General features: G+C 42.9%; 1 protein-coding gene across 2 annotated transcripts in view; it reads right to left on the bottom strand.

The window, feature by feature from the left end:
* Positions 1–3,015, bottom strand: part of ambra1b (autophagy/beclin-1 regulator 1b) — a 46,682-nt gene extending 43,667 nt beyond the window's left edge. For both annotated transcript variants that reach the window (XM_084169414.1, XM_084169415.1), the window contains exon 1: positions 2,763–3,015. The gene's annotated coding sequence lies outside the window, so the exon portion shown is untranslated. The remainder of the gene's footprint in view (positions 1–2,762) is intronic.
* Positions 3,016–24,886: the final 21,871 nt, after the last annotated feature.

Raw genomic sequence — 24,886 nt, 5'->3', positions numbered from 1 at the left:
TATATGAACTGTAACTCAGTAAAATCTTTGAAGTTGTTGCATGTTGCGTTTATATCTTTGTTCAGTATATTTAGGGGATCGGTACTATAATATCCTGCGTCCATAAATAAGAACATGCAAGCTTGCAGCTCTCTGGCTAGCCTACACGTGCAGCCAAAGTCAAGATCTCACATCTGGAAGGTTGCCTAAATGTTGCACTCTTACAATTTTGTCATATTTTGGTCACAAATTGGCAAAACACCACAGGCAAAGCAATACAGCACTGGTTTTGCACCCTCTTAAAAATACTTGTTTAACTTGGGCTTGGAAACCCAAAGGCATTTTAAACGAGGGGAACATTTTTCCAACACTGGGGCGGGAGACTTTCCAGTAAACAAAGATGACCAACAAGAGTGATATTGGGAACACACAATCCTTGGCAGGCGGCACCACATTATTTTAAACCATGACGGGTGGGCCTAATTGCAATTCCAAGTAAGACAGACGCCCAAACCCGGGTCCAAACACGGATCATCATCGCGCTATGCAATTTTCATCAAGTCGCTTTCCAGAATGCCAACGAGTGGTGTTTCATAAGCTCTCCCTGTGGCTTGACTTAGCTCTAAATTACAATCCCAGATGAAACTGAGTGTAAGTCTATGTTGCAGTCACAAGAGACTTTGAAGAGCCTGAATGTGGTTTAAAAAGCAACCCGAATACACAACACCACAAGCATATTATTATGCAACTGTGTTATTGCATTATTACAACTCCAATGCTGTTAGTCTGAGATTGAAAAGTGATAACCACCATATCATGTCATATGCAGTGAACTATCTATTGAATTAGCTGTGTAGTGCTAGGGTAAAAAGCAAAACATACACCCCTTGGGGTCCCAAGAACAAGTTAAATCCACTTCAATCAGTGTAGATGAAGGGGAGGAGACAGGTTAAAGAATGATTTTGAACGGGGTATGGTAGTAGGTGCCAGGAGCACCGGTTTGAGTGTGTCAAGAACTGCAACGCTGCTGGGTTTTTCATGCTCAACAGTTTCCCGTGTGTATCCCCTCCCGAGTGGCGCAGTGGTCTAAGGCACTGCACCGCAGTGCTAGCTGTGCCACTAGAGATCCTGGTTCGAATCCAGGCTCTGTCGTAGCCGGCCGTGACCGGGAGGCCCATGGGGCGGCGCACAATTGGCCCAGCGTTGTCCAGGGTAGGGGAGGGAATGGCCGGTAGGGATGTAGCTCAGTTGGTATAGCATGGCGTTTGCAACGCCAGGGTTGTGGGTTCGATTCCCACGGGGGGCCAGTATGAAAAATGTATGCACTCACTAACTGTAAGTCGCTCTGGATAAGAGCGTCTGCTAAATGACTAAAATGTGAATGTATCACGAATGGTCCACCACCCAAAGGACATCCAGCCAACTTGACAACCGTGGGAAGCTTTGGAGTCAACATGGGCCAACATCCCTGTGGAATGCTTTCGACACCTTGTAGAGTCCATGCCCCAACGAATTGAGGCTGTTCTGAAGGCAAAAGCGGGTGGAACGCAATATTAGGAAGGTGTTCGTAATGTTTTGTACACTCAGTGTATGTCCATATTCATAGACTGACATTTCAGCTCTAATGGCACTGACTGAACACAGGCATTGGCCTTTTCTCAATTGCATAATCCTCACCTCCTCTCTCCTTCTCAAAACCCATTGGAGGAGAAGGTCAGAGGGGAGGAACCTTCGGCCTTCTCATCCAATGATTTTGATTAGGAGCATAGGAGAAAACACTCAAGTATGCAATTGGGAAAAGGCCATGTTGCCTAGGTCCATGTCTTTATCAAATAGATAACCTGGATTTATTTACTTTGTCTGCGGTTTTCGAGGGAAAATGTATGCTCTCAATCTGTCAGTTTGTTATTGATTGGAGAGAACCAGATTAGCAAGAGCAAAAATGGTGACCGCTTGGAGAAATATTATTTCAATCACAATTATTAAGTATGTGTTGAAATTCTCAAGTAAAAAAACAAACAATTGAAGCACTAAGTAGATAAGCACGTATGTTTTCAAAATAGATAGTCATACTAAGTGGCTAACTAACGTTACCTTGGAGGTCAGCTTGAGTTTACCGTTATCCAGCTAGGATAACTTCAAATAAGAAATAGGATTTTGGCAAACTGATTCGCTAGTTAGCTCAAACCATAGCTAACTCAAGAAAATGCGTCTGAAACAGCTACGGCTAACCAGCTAGTTAGTTAACATTAACAAATGGGCAAGCTAGTCAACCAGCTAACGTTAGCCAAAAATAAACAAATGTAGCTAACATTAGCTACTAACGTTACTAGCAAACGTGAGCTAGCTAGAAAATGTTAGAAAGCTAAGTAGCTAACGTTACATATTCGGTGGACAAACACACAACCAAGAACCAACCAGAAACCCAGCTAATACTAATGTTAGTGGCAAATGTTTTTTTTTCATAGTTATAGTAACGTTACCTAATTTGTTAGTGTGTGTGGCTACCCAGCGAAAACATCTACCTAGCTATGTTATCGCGCTAAACTTGGTAACTAGCCAATACAAAAAACTTGCTACTAAGTTGGCTAACGTTACCTATTTGGAAAATCGCTAGCAATCCTACTAGCTGCCAGTCCCGGATACGGTATTAGCATAACTAGCGAGCTAACTAGCTACTGTATAGAACAACGCCGGAGATACATTAGATGAGGCATAACTGAAACAAACTGCTTATATTCTGTAAAATCAGATAACGATTGAGTCAAGAGGCCATTGCCTACCTTTCTTTCTTGTATTCTTGTTGAAATGTGTCATCATAGGCGTAGCTAACTAACACTAGCTAACTGTTAGCGTAGCAAGCAAAAATGTACGGCAAGTAGCTTGCTACACTTGTCTTAGACTTCACACATTAATGAATTGACCAATATCAATCTATGATAATTGCGATTGATCACATTCATACCCTCTGATATAGCTATTTCAACATACTTTCCTGGCATAGAGCAAATTCATTGTGCTAGCTATCCGTCTACTGCGTAGCTAGCTTCCCAGATGTGTGTGTCGTGAAAATTTTTAGTGTGAGCAACAATAGTCAAATCGGCGGTTCGCCTTCAAAATAAAAGTCGCCCATTGAAACTGATGCAAACGGATAAAAATAGTGGAATCATGCCAGGGCCTTCCAACCATGTTCCTGGAGAGCTACCATCCTTTAGGTTTTCACTCCAACCCTAACTAACATGATTCAGCTCATCAACCAGCTAATTATAACAAACAGGTGCGCTAGATCAAGGTTGGGGCGAAAACCTACAGGACAGTAGCTCTCCAGGAACAGGGTTGGAGAGCCCTGGTCTAGATAATGATCTGTTGAATATAAACTATACTGGTCAAAAATATGAACGCAACATGCAACAATTTCAAAGATTTTACTGAGTTACAGTTCATATAAGGAAATCAGTCAATTGAAATACATTTATTAGGCCCTAATCTATGGATTTCACATGACTGGGCAGGGGCGCAGCCATGGGTGGGCCTGGGAGGGCATAGGCCCACCCACTGGAGAGCCAGGCCCAGCCAATCAGAATGAGTTTTTCCCCACAAAAGGGCTTTATTACAGACATAAATACTCCTCAGTTTCATCAGTTGTCCGTGTGGCTGGTTTCAGACGATCCCGCAGGTGAAGAAGCTGGTGTGGTTACACATGGTCTGCGGTTGTGAGGCTGGTTGGACATGATGCCAAATTCTTTAAAACAACGTTGGAGGCAGCTTATGGTAGAGAAATGTACATTCAATTCCCTGGCAACAGCTCTGGTGGACATTCCTGCAGTCAGCATGTCAATTGCATGCTCCTTCAACTTGAGACATCGATGGAATTGTGTTGTGACAAAATTGCACATTTTAGAGTGGTGGTTTATTGTCCCCAGCACAAGGTGTGTAATGATCATGCTGTTTAATCAGCTTCTTGATATGTCACACCTGTCAGGTGGATGGATAATATTGACAAAGGAGAAATGCTCACTAAAAGGGATATAAACAAATGTATGGACAACATTTCAGAGAAATAAGCTTTTTGTGCATATGGAACATTTCTGGGATCTTTTATTTCAGCTCATGAAACATTGGACCAACACTTTACATGTTGCATTTATATTTTTGTTAAGTATATATAAACATCTGTTGAAATCGCACAGTGGATGTATTAGACTTCAGAATTGGATTGGGGGCATAGGCTACTTAGGCCTGGTGCGCTGGTCAGCTGATTGTTCACCCGCACCCGCCCACAATTGCTAATAACCCATCCGCAACCTCCAGACTAGGCCTATGTGATAAAGTGACAATCTGAGGCCCGCACCCGACCCTAACCCTGCAAATAAAGAAATGCGGTGTAGGCTACAGTCAGAGACAGCAGAACTATTTTTTGACTGGGGGTGCAGGATTTTTTGTTGCTGCTTGATTTATATATGTTTCTGCTTATAATTTCCAACATTTTGGTCAGCTATTTGTTAGTCAACTTGTCCTTAATTAGATAGGCTTACATGCAGCTTCTCTTCTGTCATTATATGTTGCCCTAGAAGACTAAGTAAACCCTTGCTCACCAGAATAATGTCATAAATCGATAGAAGGAATGCTTCAATCTAGTTGACATCGGTAAAGTTCTCTGTGATCTCTGCTTCTTTCATGGAGCAAAGACGTTTAGGGACCTGTGGACAACATTGGATCTTGTATGCAAAATACCATAGGACAACCACACTCTCACCAAGCTATAAGAAACATATGGTTCTCAGAACATTATGTGCTAGCTGGGAAGCAACTATCCTGCACCTTTCCCAGAAAATTGTGAGAAGGTTGTATGCAAAATCACCATAGGACAATCACGTCACCGAGTTACTAAACCCAGAGGCGAAACATCGCAAAACCTCCGGGAAGCAGACCATGCAGGGGGTTTGTAAGTCAATGAGAGAATTGAAAGATGTTTCCTTAGTTGTCCAATACACACAATAGAGTGACTAGGAAGGTGATTTCCCACAGTTAAAGTTCAACAATAAGAGCTACAATGCTAAATTTCTCTTCACAGTTATGTTCTATGAAAAGGCTGATACCCCATTTCATGGACCCAATATTCGTAGGGTAAGGCTGCACATTGCAACATGAATGTTCAATAATAGGCTGAATAGTGAGGTGATATCCCACAGTTAAAGTTCCACAATAAGAGCTATAACGCTAATATTTGTGTAAACTCTTCAGAATTGTAATCTGTGGGTGTCACTGAGTAGGCTGATACTCCATTTTATTGACCCAAGATCCATAAGTAAAGCTGTACAGTGCATGTAAGTACAGTATGTCCGCAATTCAATTAGTCTAATAAACAGTGCGATTTCAACATATTTTTTAGTTTTGTGTCAAATTAACTAAGTATTGTCTTCTATTTAATTTATATAACAACATTCCAATCTTGTTTAACATTATCTAGCCCAATTGTGGCACGATTCCACTATTTTTATCCGTTTGCATCAGTCTCAATGGGGGACTTGTATTTTGAAGGTGAACCACCGATTCCACTATTGTTGCTCACTCAATGTTGTTCACGACACACTAGTGCGTTCCAAAACAGGAAAAAGGAAAATAATGTAGAAACCGGCAGTTACAGTAAAGCCCTAACCCCAAAACAGTTACCTAACGTAATAGGTGGCGTAAAAGAAACGCCTGAAACTAGATCCCCTACATACTGGTCTTGACAAGAAGAAAAAAAAAATGTCAGGGTAGGTTCTCTTCTGCACTGTTCAACCAACCCAGTAAATGTGGAGGAGGAGTTAAATCGCCTTGTTAAAGTCCAAAAGCGGAAGTAGTGTCACAGGCCCTTTTTCAATTTCCCCTGAAAACCGGAACATCCGGTTGTTGGGTACTCGGCAGCAAAAAAAGGGGGTCATGGTTAGAAGGGGTCCAGCTTTTGTAAAATTAACGTCAAATTTGACTTTTCATAATAATAATAATAATAATAATATGCCATTTAGCAGACGCTTTTATCCAAAGCGACTTACAGTCATGCGTGCATACATTTTTTGTGTGTGTATGGGTGGTCCCGGGGATCGAACCCACTACCTTGGCGTTACAAGCGCCGTGCTCTATCAGCTGAGCTACAGAGGACCACCCATAGCAGGTTAGGAGAATTTACACAGCAGGTTAGGATAATTAATGGCCACATAGAGAGGGTAGATTAGAACATTCCTAATAAGACACTTTAGTGCACAAAACATCCATTGAATTATTCAAATAATTGTCGCTGAGGCCAATTAGTGATTTTTCATCACTCACAGCCGAAGATATTAACATTTTATATATATCCAATGTCTGCCATGTTTTTGGATAAAGTGATGACGTCGTCGCTGCTAGCGCTGCTCCCTGTGCGCACCATTTACATTAATGCCGTGTTTACATGCTAGTCGGAACTAGGAAAAGTCTGAAATTTCAGAGTTTCCTAGTTCTGACTAGCATAAAACCAGTAGATAGTGTATTTTTCGTAGCTGTCTATTTACCACCACAAACCGATCCTGGCACTAAGACCGCACTCAATGAGCTGTATAAGGCTATAAGCAAACAGGAAACGCTCATCCAGAGGCGGCGCTCCTAGTGGCCGGGGACTTTAATGCAGGGAAACTTAAATCAGTTTTACCTCATTTCTACCAGCATGTTAAATGTGCAACTAGAGGAAAACAAACTCTAGACCACCTTTACTCCACACACAGAGACGTGTACAAAGCTCTCCCTCTTCCTCCATTTGGCAAATCTGACCATAATTCTATCCTCCTGATTCCTGCTTACAAGCAAAAACTAAAGCAGGAAGCACCAGTGACTCGGTCAATAAAGAAGTGATCAGATGACGCAGATGCTAAGCTACAGGACTGCTTTGCTAGCACAGACTGGAATATGCTACTCATTGACTACAGCTCAGCGTTCAACACCATAGTGCCCTCAAAGTTCAGAACCCTGGGACTATTAAAATCAGATCCAACAATAATATCAAGGGTTTAGAAACCCAGGGCTTAAAAACAAAGGTGTCATTGTACGCTGATTATTCATGTTTTCTTTTAAATCCACAACTTGAATGCCTCCACAGCCTCATAGAGGATCTAGATACATTTTCTAACCTCTCTGGTCACAAAAATATTTTTACATTACCATGTAGTTTACCAATAAAAAGGTCTGATGGTGATGTGGATATACTCGGAATACATATCCCAAAATAAATAAATGATCTCACTCCAATAAATGTTAATAGAACGTTAGCAAAAATAGATAAGATCTTGCTACCATGGAAAGGTAAATACCTGTCAATTTGTGGAAAAATAACCCTGATTAACTCTTTCGTATTATCCCAGTTTACCTATTTGCTTATGGTCTTGCCTGCGCCTAGCGAACAGTTTTTTAAATTATATGAGAAAGAAATATTCCATTTTATTTGGAACAGCAAGCCAGACAAAATTAAACGGGCCTATTTATATAATGAATATGAATTCGGAGAACAGAAATTATTAAATATTAAAGCATTAGACCTATCACTAAAAGCTTCAGTCATACAAAAGTTATACTTAAATCCGAACTGGTTCTCTAGCAAATTAGTAAGATTGTCTCACCCCATGTTCAAGAATGGCCTTTTTCCCTTTATTCAGATTACAACCTCTCACTTTCAGTTATTTGAAAAGGAAATCATCTCCCAAATATCACTATTTCTAAAACAAGCCATAGAAAGTTGGTTGCAATTTCAATTTAATCCTCCAGAAACGACAGAACAAATATACTAATTGATAAAAAAACATTATTTTTTGAATAAATGTTTTAAAAAGGTATAATCTTTGTAAATGATATCATAGGTAGGACTGGTGGAGTTATGTCGCACATGCAGCTAACAAAAACATATGGAAATGTCTGCTCTACCCAAAATTACAACCAAATAATTGCAGCATTACCGCAAAAATGGAAGAGGAAAGTGGAAGGGGGAAAAAGTAAGGAACTTGTCTGTCGGCCCTGCATTAAAGAACATAATTGGTTAAAGAAAATTGTGATAAATAAAAAGTATACCAGTTTAATTTAAGGACCAAAGGATTGACAGCCGACCCATATAGATTGCAAAATAGTTGGGAAGAGATTTTTGACGTACCGATTCCATGGCATAGTGTTTATGAACTGATACGCAAAACGATGCTGGATTCAAAACTTAGAATTTTTCAATTTAAATTATTATACAAAATTCTTGCTACCAATATAATGTTTTTTATATGGGGGATACAATCTTCCCAGCTCTGCAGATTTTGCCTGGAAGAGACAGAATCATTAGATCATTTGTTTTGGTACTGTCCATTTGTAACTCTGCCTAGAAGGTCAGCATCCCGGAGTCGCCTCTTCACTGTTGACGTTGAGACTGGTGTTTTGCGGGTACTATTGAATGAAGCTGCCAGTTGAGGACCTGTGAGGCGCCTGTTTCTCAAACTAGACACTAATGTATTTGTCCTCTTGCTCAGTTGTGCACCGGGGCCTCCCACTCCTCTTTCTATTCTGGTTAGAGCCAGTTTTCGCTGTTCTGTGAAGGGAGTAGTACACAGCGTTGTACGAGATCTTCAGTTTCTTGGCAATTTCTCGCATGGAATAGCCTTCATTTCTCAGAACAAGAATAGACTGACGAGTTTCAGAAGAAAGTTATTTGTTTCTGGCCATTTTGAGCCTTTAATCAAACACACAATTGCTAATGCTCCAGATACTCAACTAGTCTCAAGAAGGCCAGTTTTATTGGTTCTTTAATCAGCACAACAGTTTTCAGCTGTGCTAACATAATTGCAAAAGGGTTTTCTAATGATCAATTAGCCTTTTAAAATGATAAACTTGGATTAGCAAACACAACGTGACATTGGAACACAGGACTGATGGTTGCTGATAATGGGCCTCTGTACGCCGATGTAGATATTCCATTAAAAATCAGCCGATTCCAGCTACAATAGCCATTTACAACATTAACAATGTCTACACTGTATTTCTGATCAATTTGATGTTCTTTTATTGGACAAAAAATTTGCTTTTCTTTTGAAAACAAGGACATTTCTAAGTGACCCCAAACTTTTGAACGGTAGTGTATGTGAGTTTGATACACTGCCGATTTTGCAGGTTTTCCTACTTACAAAGCATGTAGAGGTCTGTCATTTTTATCATAGGTACACTTCAACTGTGAGATGTCACGATCGTCGGTGAGAGAGGAGGACCAAGGCGCAGCGTTGAATGCGAACATATTTATTGATATAATGATCACACGAACAAAACAACAAAACGAAAACGTGACGTCCCTGGTTACATACACGAACCAACATGGAACAAGAAACCACAATGAATGAATGCCTAACGGCTACCTAAGTATGACTCCCAATCAGAGACAACGAGCTACAGCCGTCTCTGATTGGGAGCCACCCTGGCCAACATAGATATACAAAACTAGAATACCCAAAGGAAACTCACACCCTGGCTCAACATACAAGTGTCCCCAGAGCCAGGGCGTGACAGTACCCCCCCCCTAAAGGCGCGGACTCCGGCCGCGCCAACCAAACACCACAGGGGAGGGACCGGGTGGGCACTCCACCTTGGCGGCGGATCCGGCTCCGGGCCTGATCCCCACTCCCTCTCCAACCCCCCAAAGTACCCCTGGTCCGGTCTGGCCCCGCTGGCCGGAGCTGGACTGCACACTGGTGGAGCGGATTGCTCTAGGTCCGGCGTGAAGCAGCTGACCGGTGCTGAACCAGGCACGGGCTGTGCCGGACTGACGACGCACACCACTGGCTTGGTGCGGGGAGCAGGAGCGGGCCGGACCGGGCTGACGAAGCGCACCACTGACTTGGTGCGGGGAGCAGGAGCGGGCCGAGTCGGGCTGACGAAGCGCACCACTGACTTGGTGCGGGGAGCAGGAACGGGCCGAGCCGGGCTGACGAAGCGCACCACTGACTTGGTGCGGGGAGCAGGAGCGGGCCGAGCCGGGCTGACGAAGCGCACCACTGACTTGGTGCGGGGAGCAGGAGCGGGCCGGACCGGGCTGATGAAGCGCACCACTGACTTGGTGCGGGGAGCAGGAACGGGCCGAGCCGGGCTGACAAAGCGCACCACTGACTTGGTGCGGGGAGCAGGAACGGGCCGAGCCGGGCTGACGAAGCGCACCACTGACTTGGTGCGGGGAGCAGGAGCGGGCCGAGCCGGGCTGACGAAGCGCACCACTGACTTGGTGCGGGGAGCAGGAACGGGCCGAGCCGGGCTGACGAAGCGCACCACTGACTTGGTACGGGGAGCAGGAACAGGCCGGACCGTACTGGGGACACACACCACTGGTCCTACGCAGGGATCTGGAATGGGCCGGACTGGACTGGTAACACACCCCAGTACCTCTCGCCGTGCCTCTACACCTTCCATCCCCTCTTCGACCAGTGGCCCCCGTAACCTGGCGGCCTCCTCTGCCAACCCGCTGGGCCGCTCTGCCGCGGTCTCCTGCTGGCCCGTCGTCCACGGCGTTAGCCCCCCCCTAAAAAAATTCTGGGCGTCTCTCCTACCCGTGGACCAGGTCTCCATGTCCCTCGCCAGCCTTTCGCCCTTCTGCTTCCATGTCAAGCCCTTCTCTTCCTCACCCGGCTTGACCCAGTCGAGGAGGCGAAGGAGATCTGCTAGAGATCTCCCTGGCGATGGCTCCTGGACACGCTGCTTGGTCCAGTCTTGGTGGTTTCTTCTGTCACGATCGTCAGTGAGAGAGGAGGACCAAGGCGCAGCGTTGAATGCGAACATATTTATTGATATAATGATCACACGAACAAAACAACAAAACGAAAACGTGACGTCCCTGGTTACATACACGAACCAACACGGAACAAGAAACCACAATGAATGAATGCCTAACGGCTACCTAAGTATGACTCCCAATCAGAGACAACGAGCTACAGCCGTCTCTGATTGGGAGCCACCCTGGCCAACATAGATATACAAAACTAGAATACCCAAAGGAAACTCACACCCTGGCTCAACATACAAGTGTCCCCAGAGCCAGGGCGTGACATGAGAGATGGAATCTAAAACAAAAATCCAGAAAATCACATTGTATGAATTTTAAGTAATTAATTTGCATTTTATTGCATGACATAAGTATTTGATACATCAGAAAAGCAGAACTTAATATTTGGTACAGAAACCTTTGTTTGCAATTACAGAGATCATACGTTTCCTGTAGGTCTTGACCAGGTTTGCACACACTGCAGGAGGGATTTTGGCCCACTCTTCCATACAGACCTTCTCCAGATCCTTCAGGTTTTGGTGCTGTCGCTGGGCAATACGGACTTTCAGCTCCCTCCAAAGATTTTCTATTGGGTTCAGGTCTGGAGACTGGCTAGGCCACTCCAGGACCTTGAGATGCTTCTTACGGAGCCACTCCTTAGTTGCCCTGGCTGTGTGTTTTGGGTCGTTGTCATGCTGGAAGACCCAGCCACGACCCATCTTCAATGCTCTTACTGAGGGAAGGAGGTTGTTGGCCAAGATCTCGCGATACATGGCCCCATCCATCCTCCCCTCAATACGGTGCAGTCGTCCTGTCCCCTTTGCAGAAAAGCATCCCCAAAGAATGATGTTTCCACCTCCATGCTTCACGGTTGGGATGGTGTTCTTGGGGTTGTACTCATCCTTATTCTTCCTCCAAACACGGCGAGTGGAGTTTAGACCAAAAAGCTCTATTTTTGTCTCATCAGACCACATGACCTTCTCCCATTCCTCCTCTGGATCATCCAGATGGTCATTGGCAAACTTCAGACGGGCCTGGATATGCGCTGGCTTGAGCAGAGGGACCTTGCGTGCGCTGCTTGATTTTAATCAATGATGGCGTAGTGTGTTACTAATGGTTTTCTTTGAGACTGTGGTCCCAGCTCTCTTCAGGTCATTGACCAGGTCCTGCCGTGTAGTTCTGTGCTGATCCCTCACCTTCCTCATGATCATTGATGCCCCACGAGGTGAGATCTTGAATAGAGCCCCAGACCGAGTGTGATTGACTGTCATCTTGAACTTCTTCCATTTTCTAATAATTGCACCAACAGTTGTTGCCTTCTCACCAAGCTGCTTGCCTATTGTCCTGTAGCCCATCCCAGCCTTGTGCAGGTCTACAGTTTTATCCCTGATGTCCTTACACAGCTCTCTGGTCTTGGCCATTGTGGAGAGGTTGGAGTCTGTTTGATTGAGTGTGTGAACAGGTGTCTTTTATAGAGGTAACGAGTTAAAACAGGTGCAGTTAATACAGGTAATGAGTGGAGAACAGGAGGGCTTCTTAAAGAAATACTAACAGGTCTGTGAGAGCCGGAATTCTTAATGGTTGGTAGGTGAGCAATAAAATGCAAATTAATTACTTAAAAATCATACAATGTGATTTTCTGGATTTTTGTTTTAGATTCTGTCTCTCACAGTTGAAGTGTACCTACGATAAAAATGACAGTCCTCTACAAAATCGGCGGTGTATCAAATACTTGTTCTCCCCACTGTATATATATATATATATTTGCGAGAAAAAAAACATATGGGGGATTGGAAGTGATGCAGACAATTACATTGATGGAATTTACAGTCTATCTGCAGTATTAAAGCTGATCTACCCCCTAAAAAAAAATAAAAAAAATAAAAAAAAAATAATATAAAAATAAAAGAACCCTGGGACTAAACACCTCCCTCTGCAACTGGATCATGGACTTCCTGACGCGCTGCCCCCAGGTGGTACGGGTAGGTAACAACACATCTGCCACGCTGATCCTCAACACGGGGCCCCTCAGGGGTGCGTGCTCAGTCCCCTCCTGGACTCCCTGTTCACCCATGACTGCATGGCCAGGCACGACTCCAACACCATCATTAAGTTTGCCAACGACACAACAGTGGTAGGCCTGATCACCGACAACGATGAGACAGCCTATAGGGAGGAGGTCAGAGACCTGGCTGTGTGGTGCCAGGATAACAACCTCTCCCTCAATGTGATCAAGACAAAGGAGATGATTGTGGACTACAGGAAAAGAGGGACTGAGCTCGCCCCCATTCTCATCGACGGGGCTGTAGTGGAGCAGGTTGAGAGCTTCAAGTTCCTTGGTGTCCACATCACCAACAAACTATCATGGTCCAAACACACCAAGATAGTTGTGAAGAGGGCACGACAAAGCCTATTCCCCCTCAGGAGACTGAAAAGATTTGGCATGGGTCCTCAGATCCTCAAAAAGTTCTACAGCTGCACCATCGAGAGCATCCTGACTGGTTGCATCACTGCCTGCTATGGCAACTGCTCGGCCTCCGACCCAAGGCACTACAGAGGGTAGTGCCTATGGCCCAGTACATCACTGGGGCCAAGCTTCCTGCCATCCAGGACCTCTATACCAGGCGGTGTCAGAGGAAGGCCCTAAAAATTGCCAAAGACTCCAGCCACCCTAGTCATAGACTGTTCTCTCTGCTGCTGCACGGCAAGCGGTACCGGAGCACCAAGTCTAGGTCCAAAAGACTAACCTGTGCCCCCGCACATTGACTCTGTACCGCTATCCCCTGTATATAGCCTCGCTACTACTATTTTACTGCTGCTCTTTAATTATTATTATTTTATTATTTTTGGAAAAAAAATTACTTATCTATTTTTTACTTAACACTTATTTTTCTTAAAACTGAATTGTGGGTTAAGGGCTTGAGGGCTTGTAAGTAAGCATTTCACTGTAAGGTCTACACCTGTTGTATTCGGCGCATGTGACAAATACAATTTGATTTGATTTAGCGATAGCGCTGACGTCATCCACGTATTCCTATTGAAAACTCCAGATCTATTATGAAGATGTAAGTGTTTGAATTTGAAGCACGCCATGCTGAATGAGGAGGCAAGATCAGGTGCGACCATTCTAGCCAATGGGAGGGCAGATACGCGTGTATCCCACACGACCAGGCACTAGGGATGTCACGTGTCCTACTTATATCCGTACACTCGTAACAACCTAATCATTACGAAATAAGCCACACGTAGCAAATAAGACATTCCATTTTTTGTTAACCAAATTCAATACTAATTGATCTCCATACAAGAACCCCTTGCTTGGTGGAAAAAACGCCACCTGCTGGAGAAGACACTTCGCTCTTTTACATTTTATTTATTTATTTAACCTTTATTTAACCATGTAGGCCAGTTGAGAACAAGTTCTCATTTACAACTGCGACCTGGCCAAGATAGAGCAAAGCAGTGTGATAAAAACAACAACAAGACAGAGTTACATATGGGATAAACAAAAGGTACAGTCAATAACACAATAGAAAATCTATATACAGTGTGTGCAAATGTAGTAAGTTATGGAGGTAAGGCAATAAATAGGCCATAGTGCAAAATAATTACAATTTAGTATTAACACTTGAGTGATAGATGTGCAGAAGATGATGTACAAATAGAGATACTGGGGTGCAAATGAGCAAAATAAATAACAATATGGGGATGAGGTAGTTGGGTGGGCTAATTACAGATGGGCTGTGTACAGGTTCAGTGATCGGTAAGCTGCTCTGACAACTGATGCTTAAAGTTAGTGAGGGAGATAAGAGTCTCCAGCTTCAGAGATTTTTGCAGTTTGTTCCAGTCATTGGCAGCAGAGAACTGGAAGGAATGGCGGCCAAAGGAGGTGTTGGCTTTGGGGATGACCAGTGAGATATACTCTGTTTTCAACAACTGCACCATGCAGCCATCACCTGCATTGTGGGAGGCACTATTTGGCTGTTTTTGTTTGACCCACACTAACGTGGCCAAAGATGTGGCTGAAACAGCAACCAAACAAATGTGCAATGTACTTTCCAAACTGTGAAAGGCAGCAAGACGCAACAAAGCGTCTGGTCTGCCGGAAAACCACATGAAAAAGAAGAAGAAGAAACAGGAACAAACTTTGCCGCGATTCTAAAGCCTTGTTCACACTGCAGGCCTCAATGCTCAAATCAGTTTTGGACTACTAACTGTCCAAACAGCAAGTTACAAGTGACCAAATCGGATTTGTGTGTGTTCAGACAGCAGTCATTTGCTGACAAGGCTATGCTAGTTGTCATAGTAATGACGGGTGTGTAGACTGATTGGTGGTGGTGCTGCCTATCACTCAGAAATTATGTAGCAACAACGCCTGCCATGGAGGTTTCCCAGTTGCTTTAAATGTTCTAAATCATAGGGTAAGAATACTTTCAAAGCCTCAATGGATAAGATGATCCAACTTTCAAAACTAGTCCTTTTTGGCTAGCCACAGCAGTCAACTAGCTAGCTAGGTAGCTGTTAAGCTTTCTAGCACATTCACTAATTTGTTTGTAAACAATTAACAAGCTAGTTAGCTACCACTCAAACTGTCAACAGAGTAGCTAGCAAGCAACAAGATATGCCAAATAACAGTCTAAAAACCACTTGAGGGCAGATTTGAACATTCAGACACAAGTCACATGGCCTGGAATCAGATTTGTATCTGACTTAAAATGCGGCTTGAAATATCTGATTCCATGTGCTTTTTGGCTGTTCATTCTGCAGGGGAAAAAATTGATTTGAATCGTATATGCAAATAAATAGGATTTGAGTCACTTCAAACTGCCAATGTGAACACGGCTTAAGAGTCATGGGTAACTGCATACAGTGGGAGGATCAACAGAAGTGAGTGTATGGAAAGATAATCATCTAATTGGGCAGATTTGTTGCCACTCAAGACCGTTTTGCATGGCTGATTGGGCTGCACGACAAGTTGATTGTTGACAACTGTAGCGTTTTAGCTAAGCTTAACCCTTTCCCTAACTTTAACCTCATTCTCTTAACCTGCCACTTAAGTGTCCTAACCTGCTACGTTAATTATCTTAACCTGCTATGTAAACGTTAAGCTGACACGCGGTGCACCTGGCTATGGCCGGTCTAACCAATAATGGAGCGCTGATGTTACACACATCAGTGTTGATCCACCTACATCTTTTGCAACGCCCACTTTCAGACACTCCAAGTATGCAGTTACCCATACTTGGAGTCTAAAGCTACAGGGGATAAAGGAAAGTGAAAACTCTCTCTCTAACCAATTCATTGTACATAAGTTTTGTTTTCAGTTTGTCAGTGTGTGATATGGGGGTATAGAAAAGTTTATTTAGACATTTATAAAGAAAAACTTCTATAAACAATAGCAGCTATGTTAACACTGCCATGTTGGGACCCCTCGTGCCGCTCCTAGGGGGCGTGCCCCACAGTTTGGGAACCACTGGACTAGACGTAGCATAGTAAACCAAGATCCGAGACACTCAAAGTAGTATGATATGTTACGCTTGGTATGGTTACATAAGACAGGAGGTTACTTAAGGCAAAAATTAAAGGAGGGCGGTTGGTCGGGGTGAATGGACGACCGTATAACGCAAACGTCTAGCAACCCAAAAGTTGCGTGTTTGAATCTCATCATGGACAACTTTAGCATCTTAGCAACTACTTACTACTTTTTAGCTACTTCGCAACTACTTAGCACAGGGGTGTCAAACGTCCGGCCCGCGGGCCGGATCAGGCCCGCAAACGGGTTTAATCCGGCCCGCGAGATGATTTTGTAAAGTATAAAAATGCGCTGCAATTTTTCAATAAAATAAACTGCTGTTCCAATTGCGTCCACTGGATGGCGCAATAGCAATTGTGTTAAGCAAGCAAACTGTTTATACCGGGGCAGAGCAAGTAGGTCAAGTCTGTGTTTACTCACAGCCGAGACATCAGTGACGCTGCAGTGAAAGCTAGCTACCTCATTGCTAATGAAATCGCAGTGGCTTCAAAACCATTTAGTGAGGGTGAATTTGTAAAAACATGCATGATGAAGGCAGCGGAGATTGTGTGCCCTGAAAAGCGTCAGGCTTTTGTAAATATCAGCCTGACAAGAAACACAGTTGCAGACAGGATTTCCGATCTTTCAGTGGATTTGGACAGCCAGTTGAAGCAAAAAGTAAAGTCATTTATTGCGTTTTCGGTTGCAATTGATGAAAGCACGGACATTACAGATGTTGCACAACTGGCCATTTTCATCCGCGGAGTTGATGACACATTGACCGTCACCGAGGAGTTCGTGGAGTTGGTGCCGATGACAGATACAACGACAGCAGCTGATATTTTTACCGCACTCGTCGGCGCGCTGGACAGGGTGGCTAGAGATGGTGCGCCCTCAATGATCGGGAAAAAAGCAGGCGTTGTGACAAAGTTCAGAGAGAAAGTGCAATCTGCAAATGGAGGACGTGATTTTTTGACTTTTCACTGTATTTTGCACCAGGAGGCTTTGTGTTGCAAGTCATTAAAGATGGATAACGTCATGAAGGTGGTCATCCAAACTGTTAATTTCATCCGATCCAGAAGCCTGAATCACCGTCAGTTTGACAGCCTTCTCAGAGAGAAAGACCACATCTATGGCCTGCCATACCACACTGAGGTAAGATGGTTAAGCCGAGGTGCTGAGGCGTTTCTTTGATTTACGAGAAGAAATTGAACAGTTCATGGAAGAAAAGGGCAAACCAGTGTTAGAATTCCATTCCGCAGAATGGATGCAGGACCTTGCATTTATGGTGGATGTTACAGAGCACCTGAATAACTTGAACAAACAGCTGCAAGGGCGCAACAAAGTTGTCACGCAGTATTATGACAGCATACGTTCTTTCAAGTTGAAGCTGTCATTGTGGGAGACGCAACTTGCCGGTGGTGATGCAGCTCACTTCCCCTGTCTGAAAAATGTGTGCGCGACCCAACATGTGGCAGACATGAAGCGGTTCAAATATAAAATAATGGGACTGTTACGGGAGTTTGAGCAACGCTTTCAGATTTTTTGTGAACTGGAGAAAGACTTCAACGTTTTTTGCTCGCCATTCACCGTGAATCCCTTTGATCTGCCCGTCAGCATCCAACTTGAAATAATAGACTTGCAGTGTGACTCGGATTTGAAGGGCAAATTTGCCGCAGCTGGCTTGGACACATTTAATCAGAATCTCTTGCCAGGTTACCCCAACTTGACAGCCCTCGCTGCAAAACTGTTGTGCATGTTTGGAACCACATATCTTTGTGAGCAAGTTTTCTCTGTAATGAGCATAAATAAAACAAAGCTGCGCTCAAGGCTCATGCACAAGCACTTGAATCACATCCTGAAGTTGGCTGCCACTCAGGATGTGACGCCTGATATTGATGCGCTGGTGAAAGCTAAAAGATGCCAGGTATCAGGAGTCAAATAAACTATGCAACCCCACTTAAAGTGCTACATGAGACACCCTGATATAGTTCTGTGATCTGTGATATACTTCTGTGAATCACTGAGGCATTGTGTGTTTGTGTGTTCTTTGTCCTCAGAACTTTCAAATAACTTGTGGTGTTTTATGATTAATAGTGATGTTGTGCTTTTGGACACACTGTCCTCAGGCTCCAGCTTTATGTTTATATGTTTTTATGTTGATGTGCTATTGTTTTTAATTGATTTTATTTTATTTGTATATTTAACCTATTCTTGACTCTGTGGTTCTTGCACTTGTTTGGGGAACAGGATTTCATTCTTTTTATCTACATTTCTGCCTGAGAAATGACCCCCTGATATAGTTCTGTGATCTGTGAAACAGTTCTGTTAATCACTAAGGCATTGTGTGTTTGTGTTCTTTTTCTTTAGAATTTTCAAATAAACTTGACGTGTTTTATGATTAATAGTGATGTTGTGCTTTTGGACACACTGTCCTCAGGCTCCAGCTTTATGTTTATATGTTTTTATGTTGATGTGCTATTGTTTTTAATTGATTTTATTTTATTTGTATATTTAACCTATTCTTGACTCCGTGGTTCTTGCACTTGTTTGGGGAACAGGATTTCATTCTTTTTATCTACATTTCTGCCTGAGAATTACTATTTTGGACACACTGTCCTCAGGCTCCAGCTTTATGTTGTATGTTGATCGTATTAAAACAAAGAAAACAATCTGAAGCTGGCGTGGTTACACGTGGTCTGTTTTTAAGTTATATATACCATGATTTTTCCGGTCCGGCCCACTTGGGAATAGATTTTCCTCCATGTGGCCCCTGAGCTAAAATGAGTTTGACACCCCTGACTTAGCATATTAACTAACCCTTCCCCTAACCATTTAACCTAACCTTAACCCTAACCTTAATCCCTAACCTAGCCAACATTAGCCACCTAGCTAATGTTAGCATAGTCGAATGTCATCACGGACAACTTTAGCATCTTAGCTAATTAGCAACTTTGCAACTACTTAGCATGTTAGCTAACCTTTCCCCTAACCTTAACCCTTCAACCTAACTCCTAACCTTAACCCTAACCCCTAGCCTTGTATACATTAGCCACCTAGCTAACGTTAGCACAACAAATTGGAATTCGTAACTTATCATATTTATTGCAAATTCTTAACATATTGTACGAATTACCATAGAAACAAACGGAGCATGGCTTTGTGTCCATGGTTGCACCTTTACGTTGCAAAAAAACGCTTGCCTGTAGCCAAAACCATTCAAAACTAAATACCTATTTTACCAAAGCTAGCTACACTGAACAAAAATATAAACGCAACATGGAACAATTTAAAATATTTTACTGAGTTAAAGTTAAAATAAGGAAATCAGTCAATTGAAATAAATTATTTAGGCCCTAATCTATAGATTTCACGTGACTGGGAATACAGATATGCATCTGTTGGTCACAGATACCTTTAAAAAAAAGTAGGTTTGTGGATCCAAAAACCAGTCAGTATCTGGTGTGACCACCATTTGCCTCATGCAATGCAACATTTCCTTCGCATAGAGTTGATCAGGCTGTTGATTGTGGCCTGTGGAATATTGTCCCACTCATCTTCAATGGCTGTGCTAAGCTGCTGGATATTGGCGGGAACTGGAACATGCTGTCGTACACGTCGATCCAGAGCATCCCAAACATGCTCAATGGGTGACATGTCTGGTGAGTATGCAGGCCATGGAAGAACTGGGACATTTTCAGCTTCCAGGAATGATGTACAGATCCTTGTGATGGCGGCGGATGAATGGCACAACAATGGGCCTCAGGGACTCATCACTGTATTTCTGTGCATTCAAATTGCCATAGATAACATTCAATTGTGTTCATTGTCCGTAGCTTATGCCTGCCCATACCATTACGCCACCATGGGGCACTCTGTTCACATTGTTGATATCAACAAAACGCTCGCCCACACACAGTCTGCCATCTGCCCGGTACAGTTGAAACCGTGAATCATCCGTAAAGAGCACACTTCTCCAGCGTGCCAGTGGCCATCGAAGGTGAGCATTTGCCCACTGAAGTCAGTTACAACGCCGAACTGCAATCAGGTCAAGACCCTGGTGAGGACGACGAGCACGCAGATGAGCTTCCCTGAGACGGTTTCTGACATTGCAGAAATTCTTTGGTTGTGCAATCAGCTGTCCGGGTAGCTGGTCTCAGATGATCCCGCAGTTGAAGTAGCCGGATATGGAGGTCCTGGGCTGGCGTGGTTACACGTGGTCTGCGGTTGTGAGGCCGGTTGGACGTACTGCCAAATTCTCTAAAATGACATTGGAGTGACTTATGGTAGAAAAATGAACATTCAATTCTCTGGCAACAGCTCTGGTGGACATTCCTGCAGTCAGCATGCCAATTGCGCACTCCCTCAAAACTTGAGACATCTGTGGCATTGTGTTGTGTGACAAAACGACACATTTCAGAGTGGCCTTTTATTGTCCCCAGCACAATGTGTAATGATCTTGCTATTTAATCAGCTTCTTGATATGCCACACCTGTCAGGTGGATGGATTATCTTGGCAAAGGAGAAATGCTCACTAACAGGGATGTCAACAAATTTGTGCACAAGATTTAAGTGAAATAAGCTATTTGTGCATATGGAACATTTTGGGGATATCTCTTTCAGCTTATGAAACATGGGACCAACACTTTACATGTTGTGTTTATATTTTTGTTCAATTTACATTTTCTTATTTTCAGATTCTGGGACACTCTTAAAGGGGTACACACAAATTAACCATCCCGCGTAAGAAGCTATCAAAACTATGAACATGTTTCAAATAAGCCCTAATCTAATGGATTCTACAAGTCGGAAACGTTCCACTGGGATGTTGGTCCATGCTGACGCGATGGCATCACACAGTTGCTGCAGATTGGACGACGGTACACCACCGCCACCAGGCAGGATGGGTCCATGGATTCATGATGCTTACGCAAAATCCTGACTCTGCTATCAGCATGCCACAACAGGAACTGGGATTCGTCGGACCAGGCAATATTTTTCCACTCCAGTATTGGTGATCACTTGCCCACTTGTTTTTAGCTGATAGCAGTGGAACCCGGTGTGGTCATTTGCTGCAATAGCCCATCCATGACAAGGACCGACGAGTTGTGCATTCTGAGATGCCGTTCTGCACACCACTGTTGTACTGTGCCGTTATTTGCCTGTTTGTGGTCCGCCTGTTAGCTTACACGATTCTTGCCATTCTCCCCCTCGACAACTCTCATCAACGAGCTGTTTCCGCCCACAGGACTGCCGCTGACTGGATGTTTTTTGTTTTTTCCCCGCACCATTCTCAGTAAACCCTAGACACTGATGTGCGTGAAAAGCCAAGGAGGGGGGCTGTTTCTGAGATACTGGATCCGGCGCCTGGCACCGACGATCATACCACGCTCAATGTCCCTTAGGTCACTTGTTTTGCCCACTCTAACGTTCTATTCAACAGTAACTGAATGCCTCGATGCCTGTCTGCCTGCTTTATATAGCATGCCATGGCCATGTGACTCACTGTCTGCAGGAGCAATCCATTTTCGTGAACTGGGTGGTGTACCTAATAAACTGGCCAGTGAGTTGTATATACAAATGAATGTGATATTTGAGACTCTCACCAATTGATTATTCAACATACACACATTTGATTTCAGTTTGTGAGTGTGTGATATGGGGGTTGGAGGCCCTGTGTAGCTCAGTTGGTAGAGCATGGCGTTTGCAATGCCAGGGTTGTGGGTTCGATTCCCACGGGGGGCCAGGGGGGCCAGTATGAAAATGTATGCACTCACTAACTGTAAGTCGCTCTGGATAAGAGCATCTGCTAAATGACTTAAATGTAAAATGAGGCATATTTATTTTGTTTTATACAAACAATGACAACACTGCCTTGTTATGAGTCTTGCTGTTGGAAAACCACATTAGTGTTCAACTTTTGGCTGTCGCAGATGCACCTCCCCCGACTTCACTACTCGACCTTCGTCTATGTCGGTTACTTCAGTCCTTACCACACAAACTAGCCCAATCATGTTGGATTTACGACTTCCCACTTCCCAGTTTCCCAGTTTCCCATGAGCATGTCAAGCCAGCATGAGCCTTGCCATGATGTTGGAAAACCAATACGGTGTCTGACTTTCGGCTGCCGCAGATGCACCTTCCCCGACTTCACTCATGACTTTTGTTTTACAGTCATCTTCGTAAGGCTTACTGCTCGAACACCCATTGGCTGCGTTTAGACAGGAAGCCCAATTCTGATATTTTTGTCACTAATTGGTATTTTGACTAATCAGATCTGAAAAAGATCTGTTGTGAAAAAGACCAATTAGTGGAAAAAAGATCTGAATTGGGCTGCCTGTGTAAACGCAGCCTATATGAACCTCCTTTGGCTCAAGAACCCCCCCAGAGGCAAAAGTTCTGTATAGGCACACAAGCCATTTTTATTTATCAGGATATAGAGGCAATGTAAAAGACTGCTCAAATAACTAATATATAGACACAATGGCTGAAAGACAATTCATTTTCTGCCCTGCATTTCATAATTGCAGTTAGTTCCCCTAGACACCTGTACACCATTCATTGCGCAGGAAATAACTTTAGAATTTCAAGGCAATAGGGGAAATCACATTGTTCACTAAACTATGCTTTAGACAGGTCTATACAGACAGACTTGTTTTGGATTGGCATTCTGGATAGTTTTATAGACTGCTGGTTACAACAAATAAAACATTACCACTTACAAAAAACAATGTTCTTATATAGATCCATATTTACAAACTATAAATGTTTCTCGAACATTTAGTCACTCTGTTCACAATATCATATAAACTGCTATGCTATGCATTTATAATAATCATAGTTTAGTTTATTCATGTTGTACAACATTGGCAGCTAAAAGCTGAATTGCAGTGTAACCTAAATAAAAACAAATACATTGTAACTACCAATAATATAACAGAAATGTAAATCTAAAATAAATATTTATAATTTAGCTATCAATAATACACTATAGAAGAGAAATGTAAATCTACATGATTTACATTATGTAAATCACCTACAGTGCCTTCAGAAAGTATTCACACTCCTTTACGTCCACATTGTGTTGTGTTACAAAGTGTGATTAAAATGGATTTAATTGTCATTTTTGGTCAACAATCTACTCAAAAAACTCCAATGTCAAAGTGGAAGAAAAATACTAACATTTGTAAAGAAAAATCATGAAAAAAAATCGTTAATATATTTTTACTAGATAAGTTTCAACCCCCTGACTCAATACATGTTAGAAACACCTTTGGCAGAGATTACAGCTGTGAGTCTTTCTGGGTAAGCCTCTAAGAGCTTTGCACACCTGGATTGTACAATATTTGCACATTATTATTTTTTAAACTATTCAAGCTCTGTCAAGTTGGTTGTTGATCATTGCTAGACAGCCATTTTCAAGTCTTGCCCTAGATTTTCAAGACAATTTAAGTCAAAACTGTAACTAGGCCGGTCAGGCACATTCAATGTTGTCATGGTAAGCAACTCCAGTGTATATTTGACTTTGTGTTTTAGGTTATTGTCCTGCCGAAAGGTGAATTTGTCTCCCAGTGTCTGTTGGAAAGCAGACTGAACCAGGCTTTCCTCTAAGATTTTGCCTGTGCTTAGCTCCATTCTGTTTCTTTTTTATCCCCCAGTCCTTAATGATTGCAAGCATACCCATAACATGATGCAGCCACCATTATGCTTGAAAATATGTAGAGTGGTACTCAGTAATGTGTTGTGTTGTATTTGCACCAAACATGACTTTGTATTCAGGACAAAAAGTTAATTACTTTGCCACATTGTTTGCAGTATTACTTTAGTGCCTTGTTGCAAACAGGATGCATGTTTTGTAATATTTGTATTCTGTACAGGCTTCCTTCTTTTCACTCTGTCAATTAGGTTAGTATTGTGGAGTAACCACAATGTTGTTGATCCATCCTCCTCAGTTTTGTCCTATCACAGCCATTAAACTCTGTAACTGTATTAAAGTCACCATTAGCCTCATGGTGAAATCCCTGAGTTAGGAAGGACACCTGTATCTTTGTAGTGACTGGGTGTATTGATACACCATCCAAAGTGAAATTAATAACTTCACCATGCTCAAAGGGATATTCAATGTCTGCTTTTTATATTTTTACCCATCTACCAATGGGTGCCCTTCTTTGCGAGGCATTGGAAAACCTCCCTGGTCTTTGTGGTTGAATCTGTGTTTGAAATTCACTGCTCAACTGAGGGACCTTACAGATAATTGTATGTGTGGGGTACAGAGATGAGTTAATTATTCAAAAATCATGTTCAATACTATTATTTCACACAGAGTGAGTCCATTCAACTTATTATGTGACTTGTTAAGCTCAGTTTTACACCTGAACTTATTTAGGCTTGCCAAAACAAAGGGGTTGAATACTTATTGACTCAAGACATTTCAGCTTTTCATTTTTAATACATTTAAAAAAATGTCAAAAAACCTTAAGGGGTATTGTGTGTAGGCCAGTGACAAGAAAATCTCAATTTAATCTATTTTAAATTCAGGCTGTAACACAAGAAAACGTGGAAAAAGTCAAGAGGTGTGAATACTTTCTGTAGTTACATTACAATGAGGG

This window comes from Coregonus lavaretus (assembly GCF_964263955.1).
Source record: "Coregonus lavaretus genome assembly, chromosome: 9".
NCBI classification, from domain to species: Eukaryota; Metazoa; Chordata; class Actinopteri; order Salmoniformes; family Salmonidae; genus Coregonus; species Coregonus lavaretus.
The sequence above is the reverse complement of the archived record's forward strand: the minus strand, read 5'-3'. Positions and strand labels throughout refer to the sequence as shown.